The sequence below is a fragment of the Mobula birostris genome, chromosome 5, assembly GCF_030028105.1.
Source record: "Mobula birostris isolate sMobBir1 chromosome 5, sMobBir1.hap1, whole genome shotgun sequence".
Classification (NCBI taxonomy): Eukaryota; Metazoa; Chordata; class Chondrichthyes; order Myliobatiformes; family Myliobatidae; genus Mobula; species Mobula birostris.
In genome coordinates, this window is record NC_092374.1 from 47,282,299 (window position 1) to 47,292,426 (window position 10,128).

The following is a 10,128-nucleotide window of genomic DNA, read 5'->3' on the forward strand; positions in this document are numbered from 1 at the left end:
AAGAGAAGCGGTTAGCTAAAACAGCTGGCCTGGCCAAACAAGGGGCTTGGACCTGGTGGGAAAGTGTTGAACAACGACATCTATCTTGGAATGTTCTGTGGCAGATGGAACCGCTCCGCATTTCTTTTCTATGCAGAGCAGCGTACGATCTGCTCCCAACACCTGCCAACCTCAGCACCTGGTATGAAGATAAGACAGACAGGTGTGTTGCTTGTGGCGAGAAGGGAACACTTCAACATATCCTGAGTGCATGCAGAGTCAATCTTTCCAGTGACTTGTACACTTGGAGACATAACAACGTTCTCAAAGTTGTAACAGAAGCGGTTGAGCAGAGAGTACTGCAGCACAACTTATCTCATGCCCCATGCTGCACAGAACATCGCATATCATTTGTGAAAGAAGGCTCCAAGCCAAGGGTGTACAGCATAGGCTCACGATCAAGCATACTTTCTTCAGCCAATGATTGGTGTGTCAAGGCTGACCTGGACAGGAAAGGCAGTTTCCCAGAGCAAATAGCTTTCACCATATTGTGTCCAGATATAATTGAATGGTCTGACAGCAGTAGAGAAGCAGTTATTGGCGAACTCACAGTTCCCTGGGAAGACAACATCGATGAAGCCCATGAGCGCAAGTTAACCAAATATGCAGAGTTAAGATCAGAGTGCAGAGACAGAGGGTGGAAGGTCTCATGCTATCCATTCGAAGTAGGCTGCCGTGGGTTTATTGCTTTCACTCTCCAGAAGTGGCTGCGTGACCTTGGCTTCACTAGAAGAGAGATCAAGTCAACCTGCAGGGCTGTAGCTGAGGCAGCAGAGAAAGGATCAGCATGGGTGTGGACCAAGTACGTCCAGAGGGACAGATAGCCAGACAGTGTATACATATCTTGCAAACCCTTCAGTAGTTGCATAGACACCTGAAGAGTAGACTATCTGTTGGATGGAAGTGACCAACAACTCTGATAGAGGCAGATGCCAAGTTTTTAAGCTCACCAGTGGGAGGTGGTGCTTTAGCACTGCTGGCCCACCACCTCGAGGGAGTCTTGATCATAAGCGGGCCGAAACTCCTGAAGACAGGTGGCAGATCTACTGATCCCACTGGTGATAGCACAGGACAGTTAACATCTTAGTCCATGTGTATTTTGTAACTGACCTATGGTAGCAAAGGCAACATGCTGATAGAATTTAGGAAGGACTGTTTCTAAGTTAAAGAAACCATCAAGGTTTGTGGTTTTCAAGCCATTGATGCCAGCCACAGAGCTCATGCAGCATTTCCCAGCATTATCACGGGAGTGGAAATGGGGAAAGGATGCATACAGCCACAATCACAATAGCAGTAAACGTCCTCGATATATAGAAGGGCCTGCACTTTACCATAGGCAAACGAATCATCATGACCAAAGCGTTCACACCACCAGTTCTAATTATCGCAGACGCACACACCTCCAACGCAGGTCTTGCCAGAGATGGCGAGAAGTCAGTCAGCCCCGAAAGAAATGAAGCCCTCTAGCGGGACGGACGCTTCAGGGGTGGTATCCTTGAGCCATGTTTCCATTAGAATGAGCACACAGCTGTCCTCCACCCCACACTGATTCCGTCTCGGGCGCAGGTAACCTAGTTTATTGTCCAACGATCAAACGTTTGAAAGCAGAATTGGCGGTAGAGCTGGCCTAATGGATTTTCCCTCTAGTCTTGCACGAATACCAGTCCACATTCTGCAACTCTGTTTCCTTCTGCACTGCTTACGATGGTGTCTCCCTGGGTGGTAGTAGCAGGAGACAGCATGGTGTGTAATAAGCCCATGCTGCAGAGCTCATCAGCTGTCCAACGACTCGCTAGTGAGGTAGACTTGCAGCACTTGGTGTTTGTAATAACCAGCAAAGTCTTGAGATCATAAGAAGGACATAAAGGATGAATAATTACACCATTAGTTGGAGCTGGAGTGACCGCTGTGACTGAATGCACCACCATCTTGACACTACGGACAAACTTCTGAAATTGGTTGAGAGCTTCAGTGAGACACCAAGACCCAGAAACTCATTCCTGTCAGCCTCTTTAAATGATCCAGGTCATTATTTTCTATACCTCTACCAGGTCAACTCCTGGCCCCCTTTGGTCAAACTCTCCGCATAATACAATCCTTCAAATCTACCGAACATGCTTGTGCATCTTTTCTCTGCCTTACTCGGTCCTTCCTGTAGTGTGGAAACCAGGACTACACACAGTACTCTGTGCAGTCTCACCAAGGCTTTGTATAATGGAACGTGAATCCCAGCTCTCACACTCAGTGCTTCAACTGAAAGCAAGCATGCCATGAAGGTGTCTTCTGCCCACCACTGAATGCAAACTACCTGACCTGCAATTACTCAGTTGTTGTCTTTCTTGTTTTTGACACATCAGTGCAATGTAAGCTGTTCTCCATCATTTATTACCATCCTCAAGACTGAAAAATCCTCCGCTCCTCCACAACTCCACTCCATCCGCCAAAGGCACAACTTCCCGGTGGCCAAACATTTTAATTCTGATTCCCAATCTTGCTCTAACATGTCAGTTAACAGCCTTCTCTTGTACCACAATGAGGCCACCCTCAGGGTGGAGGAACAACACTTTATATTCCGTCTGTGTAGCCTCCAACCTGATTGCATGAATATCATTTTCTCTTTCCAGTAAATGAATATCATTTTTTTTTCTCACCCATCCTCATCCCCTCTTCTTCTATTTCCCACTCTGGCCTCTTACCTCTTCTCATCTGCCTATCACTTCCCCCTGGGTCCTCTCCTTCTTCCCTTTCTCCTATGTTCCACTCTCCTCTCCTATCAATTTCCCTTCTCTCCAGCCCTTTACTCTTCCTACTCACCTGACCTCACCTATCATCAACCAGCTATCCTCCTCCCCTTCCCCCACCTTTTCATTCTGGCATCTTCACCCTTTCCAGTCCTGAAGAAGGGTCTTGGCCCAAAGCATCGACTGTTTATTCATTTCCATCGTTGCTGCCTGATCTGTTGAGTTCCTCCAGCACTTTTAGTGTGTTGTTTTGGATTTCCAGCATCTGCAGAATTTCTCATATTTTTGAAAAATTTTTGCAAAGCCATTGATATTTCCTCTTTTGCTGTTTACTAATGACTTTACTTTGTGCAATTGGGGATATACTGTATTACATCAAGACCTGGTGACTTATTGATCTCCAATGATGATTAATCCTATAATATTTCCCTCTTTTACATTGCTTACCCCAGCCACAAAGAAATTTATACTATGGTTGAACATACTTTTGAAGAATTCATGTGGGCCTTGGCTGTATCAGGATGTAAAAATAGACCATAATTCACTTGACATTTACTTCAGAGGCATCAAATAATTATTCACAGTTCTGCATCAACTTGCTTCAAAAGCAATGACAGAAACTCCTTTTTATCTGTCAAACGAAGCCTTCAACAGATATTCCAAAGTCCATTAAAAATCTGCAATTGGCTAGCCTTCTGTTTATACACACCTCCATGCATAACTCTAACATATCTGCATACGTATCATAGCTTTCATGCTTTTTAGTTTAAGGTTGATTTTCATAGTGAGGAGACTGGAGATGAAAGACGAGATGCGGCAAACGAAGCCACACGTAGTGACTCGAGGAAAAGGGAAACAATTTCATCAGAGTGAAAGGATCGACTCAGCAAATACATAAATCACTAATAAGAGCCTGTGACGAAGTCCAAATACTTGCTGTTTACTGGGAAGTATCCAAAATATTGCTAAGAATAATCTAAACCAAATAAAAGCCTCTGATCCGAAAGGGTGACTGACCATAACCCCAAGTAGATACTGCCTAACCCATTGAGTTCCTCCAGCATCTTGTTTGTTGCTCTATATTCCAGCTGTTGTGGCTCTGAAAATGTGTCTGTGATTAGTGCATCACAGCAAGCAATAGCCCTCAAGATATTGATGGTAAATGTACTCCGGATGTTGACATACCAAAGGGTCTGTTACTGAAAGGTCACAGACAGCCATCAGTTGAGTTAGTAAAAGTTCTTCACTTTAAAGCATTATACAATGTCAGAGGCAAGTAGTCTCCCCCACATTTCCATTACTACCCCCAGATTTTACCAATTACTTAGAAACCGGGGCAATTTATTGCAGCCAATTAATTAACAACCTTGTAGATATTATTGACTTGCATATACTGTTGTGAGTAGAGTTTATCGGCACACTAGCATAATTCCAGGGCTTTACCCATGTTATATTGCAGGAATTACCATGATCTCAAACTTTTTGTTACTTGTTCTAGCTAGCATCTCCAGCGTTACAGGAATAATACTATGGATTCTTTCCTCTAGGCTTTTGTTTTATTAGTCTTGGATTTCTCATTCACTTTCATTCACCTTCCCTTTGGAAAGCGCTGGCTGCCTTTGACAAACTCCCACTCCCACAACAGAGGTGCAGCCAATCAATAACACAGGCAAAAGTGGCCAAGTATCAGAATTATTGGCATAAATAAGATTCAGCTCTCTGGTTTCTTATTTGCGTGACTGTGACTTCCTGCTGCTGGGCCTGTTCCTGCGATAAAACACAAATTAAGCCTTAACATTATCCAGAAAGGTTAACTCTGTTTCACTCTCTGCAGATGCCACCAAACCTAATGGGCATTTCCAGCAGTTTTGTTTTCATTTAGGAAATCTCAGCAATCACAAACTGGTTTCCAAATAATTCAGAGTTAAGGGTATTTGTTAGTTCTGAGTTGGTTCTGACGTGGATTACAGTTCATGAGCATGGCAATCTCACTTGTGCAATGATTTTAAAGCAAGTAATGGAGGATCGTTTTCTGTAATCTGTGACAATGACACTTAGTGGCTCAGCATGCTAAAGGTTCTCGCTCTGATTGTATGTGCCATGTTCTTGCACCAGGCACAGAAGACAGATCTGTGAGCGCGTTAGTACATGCTGCTACTTTAGAAGTGGCTGTGAAACTAATGATTGAGAACACCAAGGAATATCACATTGTGTCTTCAGTGGACTGGAAAACAGGATATAGGCAGAACAAATGAGCAGATCTGTAGTTCCCAGCAATTCAGTAAGGGTGTCTCCAACTCTCCAATGATTTTCTGTTAGTTGTCAAAGGTTTCACCACACTGCTGGTGCCAGCAGTGTCACAGAAGGTCAGACTGTTACAGACCACTTTACAACGTATACCATTGGCTGTGGTCATTCTATAACCGCCGTGAAATGCTACATCAGCCATTCCGGCTGCAGCACACAAATGTTAGACTTTCTTTTCATTCGAGTCAGAGAGCAATACAACACGGAAACAGGACCCTTGGCCCAACATCCGTACCCACAAAGAACCCAACTAAGCTGGTTCCATTGCCTGAAAATTGGGCCATACCCCTCTAAACCACGGTTCCCAACCCAGGTTCTATGGACCCCTCAGTTAACAGGAGAAGTTCATGGCATTAAAAAGGTTGGGAACCTCTGCTCTAAACCTTTCCTATCAACGTACCTTCCAACTTCCTTTGAAATGTTGTTATTGCACCCACCTCAACCACTTCCCTTGGCATTTCATAATTTGTAAAATCATGGGTACTGGCCTCAGGACATCTTCAACATCTTCAAGGAGCGGTGCCTCAGAAAGGCGGCATCCATCATTAAGGATCCTCACCGCCTAGGACGTGCCCTCTTTTCATTATCACTATCAGGAAGGAGGTACAGAAGCCTGAAGGCACACACTCAGCAATTCAGTAACAGCTTCTTCCTCTCTGCCATCCGATTCCTAAATGGACACTGAACCCATGAACACTACCTCACTACTTTTTAAAAATTTATTTCTGTTTTTACAGTACTTATTTTAACTTAACTACTTAATATACATATAGATATTATAATTCAGTTTTTCCTATACTTATCATGTATTGCATTGTACTGCTGCTGCAAAGTTAACACATTTATTGACATGTGCCAGTGATACTAAATCTGATTCTGTGTCATATATGCACCTCTCTCTGTATGAACATTTGACCCTTTAAAATCTTTCCTCTCTCACCTCAACCCTATGCCTCTAGTTTTTGATTCCCCCTTAGCTGGGCAAAAGACTGCGTGCATTCTCCTTATCAAAACTCCTCATGAGTTTAGACATGAGTTGAAAATGACAAGTGTCACTGAGAAATATGTCATTTGAAAAGGATTTGAAATATGTATTGATTGGATAAAGGCAGTCCAGTGAGATGACACCAATGGCAAGCGACTGCTTCTGGGCAGATTATCCCAATGCCTCCTTTCCTTGAAATTCAAGGCACTATCCCCCTCTGATATGTCTATTCCATTGTCCACAGCTGTGGGATTGCCTTGAACCGGCCGTACACTGCACTACACCATGTCCTCATTACTTCTTAATCTTAGCAACTAACTTTCTCCCAAGTTTACACAATTACCCTGGGAGTTTTTCAAGGATCGGTCTATAAACTCAGTTGCACGCCACCATCATCAACACACAGTGAATTCGCATACTGCTGATACACAGCTATTCCGTTTTGCCGTCACTCACCATTCCTCTATTGACAGCATCCCCCTTGCTAGTTGCCCCACATTGGCAATGTCCTTGCAGCTGCCTTGGTTTAAAATTTTGGAATCCCTTCTCTAACCTCTATTTCTCTAGTTCTCTCCACAACATTGTTTACTTTTTGAAACCCACTCCCTAGACCAAGTTTGCTTGGTCTGCGAGACTTTATTATTGGCATAGATTGGGTTAGATGTTGGTATTCAATGACATGGCAAATCTTCTCGGTGCATACATAAGAGAAATTGTTTGCGAACTAAAATTCCTTAGCTGAGTTGGAGACAAATGTAACAGAATTAGTGAAAAGAAATTCTCTGTGAGCTGACTGAATCTATTCATTATTATCATGAGAAACAGCATGGAATAGGCCTTTTCAGCCCTTTGAGCTACTCTGTCCAGCAATCACCCGATTTAACTCTAGCCAAACAAATAATAATAATAATAATAAATACTTTATTAATCCTGAGTGGGAAATCCTTTCGTTACAGCAGTAACATTTAAAAATGCACCTAGCAGTGTGCAGACTTAATAATAAAGTACAGAATAATAATATACACAGTTATAATTTACCAATGTGCAATAATTTGCCATAATGTACGAAATAATAAAACAGAGACTATTGTACTGTGATGTGTGTTCTCCCGTTGCACAGAGATGAACTGTTGTATATGCTTAATGCATTCGGTAGGAAGGATTTTCTGTAACGTTTCTTGTGACAGTGGAGCTGAATGAATCTGTTTGAAAAGGTGCCCGGCTGCTTATTCTATAGGTCACAGAGAGGATGTGCTTGATTGTCCATAATGGATAACAGTTTGTTTAGTGACTTCCTCTCCACCACCAGCTCAAAAGAGTCCAGGATGTAGCCAAGGACAGATCTAGCCTTTTTGATGAGTTTACTTAGTCTTTTTGCATCACCAGCACCGATGCTGCTCCCCCAACATAAAGCTGCAAAGAAGACTGCACTCACTACAACAGACTGGTAAAAATCTCCAACATCCTGCTACGCACATTGAAGGATCACAGCTTCCCCTTTCCTTATTTCCTTAGAAAATAGAGCTTCCTCAGCTTCCTCTATTTCCTTAGAAAATAGAGTTTGTTCATCCGCTTCTTGTAAATAGCCTTGGTGTTGGCTTTCCAGTCAAGTCTGTTGTTGAGGTGAACATCCAAGTATCTGTACTCACCATACAATTTACAATGACCAATAAACCTACCAACCTGTATGTCTTTGGACTATGGGAGAAAACCAGAGCTCCCAGAGGAACCTCACACAGTCATGGGGAAACATACAAACTCCTTACAGGCAGTGGCAGGTATCTACGAGCTTTCTCAACCAACTAAAACTGCTCAGATATGGTCATTTCATATAGTGTACTGGAATGAAACATTATTAACCGAATCTTTTGGATAAACACATGTCAGAGCTAGATCTTTTCTGCTGTTTGAAGTGGAGGCTGTGCAGTACTGTTAAGTATCACTAGGTGATGATGTTGTAGCACAGTCACTTTGTGAGTAGGAAGCTGATTTAGGGCTCTTTGATGAGTTGAGTTGCTTCTCAGCAGTTTATTCTACTCTTGTTTTCCATTGTGGTGCAATTAATGAGAACCCTGGGAAAACCTTTGATAGAGTAAGAGATTACTTGAGTATTGGTGATGTGTAATTATAGGCCTAACAGGAAATGGATTAAGGATTGATCAGGAAACCATAGTTGAGGAATTTTTGTAAAAGTGTTTGGAAATTGATGGGGAGTTTATTTCTAATGTGATTTAATTGCCTCAGTAATTGCAAAATACAAACCTCAGGGAGTGTTGTAATTTGGGAAAGATACCAGAGTAGGAAGTCTAATTAGTTCTTTATTTAAAAAGAATAATGCAATAGGAAACTACAAAGAACATTGATTAGATGGAAGTTTGAGCTAAGGTCCAAAGTTCAAAGTATATGCATTATCAAAGTGTGGATAACATATCCAGCCTTGAGAATTGTCTCCTTACAGGCAGCCACAAAACAAAGAAACCCAATAAAAAACACCATCAAACACCCAATGTGCAGTGAAAAACAAATCATGCCAACAATAAAGCAAATAACATTCGAAGTATAAATAACAAAGTATAAATTCACTATCATTATATATGATGAAATAGACTTGCATATTAAAAAAACAAATACTTATGTTCTGAGTGGATTTAGGATCAGTGCAATGGAAGTACTGGGTGATTTTTCACATTGGTTCCCAGCATTTCAAAGGATATACACAGGTTCATAAACTGGGAGAAAATAAAATGACATTCCTTTTCTTGGAAACACCTGAGAATGGAAATGCTGGTATCTGGAGTAATGGAACAAAATACTGGAAGAAGTCAGCAGGTCTGGCAGCCTCTCAAGATGGAAATGGGTAAATGACATTTCAAGCTCAATCTTTTCATTAGGACTGATACAGGGGAGTTAACTGGCTATCTCCCCTATTATCTTTCAATCCAGATTGTGTCTTCGCCTGAAATGTCAACTGTTCATTCCATGTCATGATGTATTAAAACAAGAAGACAAACAAAAATGATCTGAAATAAATAGAAGCTTCCAAAAACTGAAAGCATAAGCCAGCTAACACGTACAATATACTGGAGGAACTTAACAGGCCAGGCATCATCTCCAGAAAAGAGTACAGTCAACGGTTCAGGAAAAAACCCTCACCCAAAAACTCAACTGCTGAGTTCCTCCAGTATTTTGTGTGTGTTGCTTGGATTTCCAGAATCTGCAGATTTTCTCTTGTTTGAGCATAAACAAGCCATCTTGTTTCGAATACGTTAATTCATGTGACCATACAATGCTTAGTTCAAATGAAGCCTATTGTCCACACTAAAACTCTTTACTCATTATTTTCAAATCTCTGAATCTTCAAATAGTTATCATCTTACTTTTTAAAGATGCAATAGTCCCTGGATCAACCTTCTATTTCACTCTGGAACAACTCGCGCTATGAAGAAACCTTTCCTAGTCTCTATTCTCAGTATTGGAGGATTGGTCTTTTTGGAAGGGCAGGGATTATTCTTTTTGCCTCAGCTAGGGAAGAATGGATTTGTAACATGTATTTGCAGGTACTGGTGAGTTTGTCCATGAAGAAAAAAACCCTCACTGTAGTTTAGGAAGCAAAAGCAACAAAGCCCATGGGATACAAAGGACAGTGACAGTGTGATTACATGTTTGAAAACAGAGTGTTGAGGTCAAAGGTATTTTTTAAGCCTGGAGGAGAAAGATGCAACCCCCGTCCTACACCCACACCCACCCCTGCCCCACCCCCCCACCATCTCATCAAAGAATGACTAATGATTTTAGTAAATGGTAATCATCAGGATTGGGATAGGGAGCACGTTCTCAAAATTCACTGTAGCAAACAATGAGAAAAAGGCAATAGATAGAAGGTGGGCAAATCATTAACACAAGAGATTCTGCATTTACTGGAAACAAAAGAGTAACACATGCAAAATGCTGGAGGTACTCAGCCAGTCAGGCAGCACTTATGGAGAGGAATAAAGAGTCAACGTCATCCTGTAAGGGGTCTCGGCCCGAAACGTCGACTCTTTTTTCCTCTCCATA

General features: G+C 41.9%; 1 long non-coding RNA gene across 1 annotated transcript in view; it reads right to left on the bottom strand.

Moving 5' to 3' along the window:
* Positions 1-10,128, bottom strand: part of LOC140197246 (uncharacterized) — a 163,571-nt gene that overhangs the window by 42,260 nt on the left and 111,183 nt on the right. The window lies entirely within an intron of this gene.